The sequence below is a fragment of the Bidens hawaiensis genome, unplaced genomic scaffold (genome assembly GCF_021521415.1).
Source record: "Bidens hawaiensis isolate Kalapana, Puna unplaced genomic scaffold, B.hawaiensis_p1.1 tig00041101_1, whole genome shotgun sequence".
Taxonomy (NCBI): domain Eukaryota; kingdom Viridiplantae; phylum Streptophyta; class Magnoliopsida; order Asterales; family Asteraceae; genus Bidens; species Bidens hawaiensis.
Genome location: NW_027497263.1, coordinates 76159 through 78486, shown reverse-complemented (window position 1 = coordinate 78486; position 2328 = coordinate 76159).

The following is a 2328-nucleotide window of genomic DNA, read 5'->3' as shown; positions in this document are numbered from 1 at the left end:
GCTTATTAGTTAATCAAATTAACCTACAAGGAAGCTAATCATAATATAACCCTAGCTACCAAAGAATTCTCTCACAACTCACCCTACCATTGCCGTCGCTAGTTCTCCTCTGCCCTCGGGTCACCACTGCCGCCGCAGTTACCACCTCTGCCCGTCGGTCTCCCCTGTCCGTCGGTCACCTCCGCCACTGCCACACTTGCAGACGCTGTTTGTCACCGCCGCCACGTGCACCGCCGGTATCGGGGTTTTTGTCTCGTTTAATCACATAGAAAAGTTTGCTAACTCTCGGTGTCTCCATCGGTTAATCATTAACCGTGGTATGATTTTTTCTCATCAGTAGAATGTATAATAAACTGTTTATAATATTTACTATGCTCGTATTGTTTGTAACCAGATTCTGTCGGGTTTTGTTTTGGTGTTGATTACTCGTTTTCATTCCGTTGCGTTTTATATATTAATTAACCAGATTAATTTACTAACTTTTATCTAAACCAGTTTTTGATAATAAAAGTTTGACTGATCATCACCGAAACCCAACAGTGGTATTAGAGCCTTGGTTACAACGTATGAGTCGGTACCGGTCTTTTAGCCGGAATTAAAACACAAACTTTAACTGATTTTAAATTTTATGATCTAATTAATTTTAGGGCAACTTTATAATTTGTTCAAAAATTTATTTGTTTTGTTTGACCAAAAGTGCGGCCAGTTTTTGTGTGATTGTTATTAAATATGTAAATCTGGCCCGACCTTGTTTTGTGGTTATTTAAGTTGATTTGATTTTTATGGTTTTGGCCATTTTGATGGTTCAAAGTTGTAATAATTAGGGTTTTTCCTTTATTGTATTTATTTTGTAAATATTATATTTCCTTTATAAATAATGAAATAAACGAAGATCTGAAAACGAAGACCATGGAAGCTAAACAGGAATCACTGAGTCAGTGAGAGTTGCTTAAGACAACAATTTGATGAGGCTAAATGTTTGGAGCTACAACACCGCGCTTGATTTTTAGCCTATCCCTCCAAGGTGCAAGGGTTTTGTTGGCACATATGGCCCTTCCACGAGTAGTTGTACTAGGGAGACTATTGCTTTACTCTTCAATTACGAGCCACAACCGTCTGGAGACTAAGGTGGGCATAGATGAGGCTAAATGTATCTATTTACGCAAGTGTTGTCTTAAAAGGCCTCATACTCGAGAGTTGTGCTTTTTCACAATTGGCAATCGTTGTCAGTCTGCCAAACCACTTACTAATGTTGCGTGCCACATCTGTCATTACTAGCTGGAAGCCAGATTATCAAAATTCCCATTCTGTTCTTGTAAATGGGCGATTGATAAAAAGGAATTAAATCATTGAAAATACTAATAATTTATTTTATTTAACAGATATCAACTGATAAGAACTCCTCTTGCGCTCTTAAGACCATACTTGAGAATTAAAAGCTGAATGGTACCAACTTTCTTGAATGGCACCACAATCTGAGACTTGATCTCATAATGGTAAAGGAGCTCTATGTTCTCGAAGGACCAGTTCCAACCGAGCCTAAAAACGTTATAGCTGATGCCAGAAGAACTCTTGAAAAGCATAATGAAGACTCTGTAGAAGTCGTTTGTATTTTGCTAGCCACCATGTCCTCTAAGCTTGCTAAGGGCTTGGAAGATTTAGGTTCTCATGAGATGATTGAGAAACTCAAGGGCATGTTCTAGAAACAAGCCCGTCAAGAGCGATTCGACACCATGAAACAGCTAATTAGCTGAAAAATGGAACAAGGATCGTCTGTTAGTGCGCTTGTAGTCAAGATGAAAGAGTACATCGACCAACTAAAGAAACTTGATTATCCCCTGTCAGATGAAATGGCAGTAGACTTCATCTTGAACTCTCTCCCCAGCTCCTACGACCAGTTTGTAATGAATTTCAATATGAATGCCTGGGTGAAGACAGTGTCAGAGCTTCATGGAATGCTCAAAACGGCTGAGATGAATATTCCAAATAAAACTAATCAAGTTCTGATGGTTAGATCTGTTGGTTCCAGGAAACCCAAACCCAATAACCGGGGTTATAATGGTAAAGGCAAGAAAAAGGTTGCTGTTAATGCCAAGTTCGCCACCAACACTAAGAAGAATGTTGCAAAGATACCACCGTTCCCTCCCAAGGAGCGCCAATGCTACAAATGCAACAAAATGGGACACCGGAAATGTAACTATCCTGACTATCTTGCCGAGCTGAAGAAACATAGGGCCAATAGTGAAGGCTCCTTCAGAGAGCGTGCTTTTTCTATTTATGTTATTGAACTTTTCACTGTTTCCACTGGATGTGCTTACCACATCATTA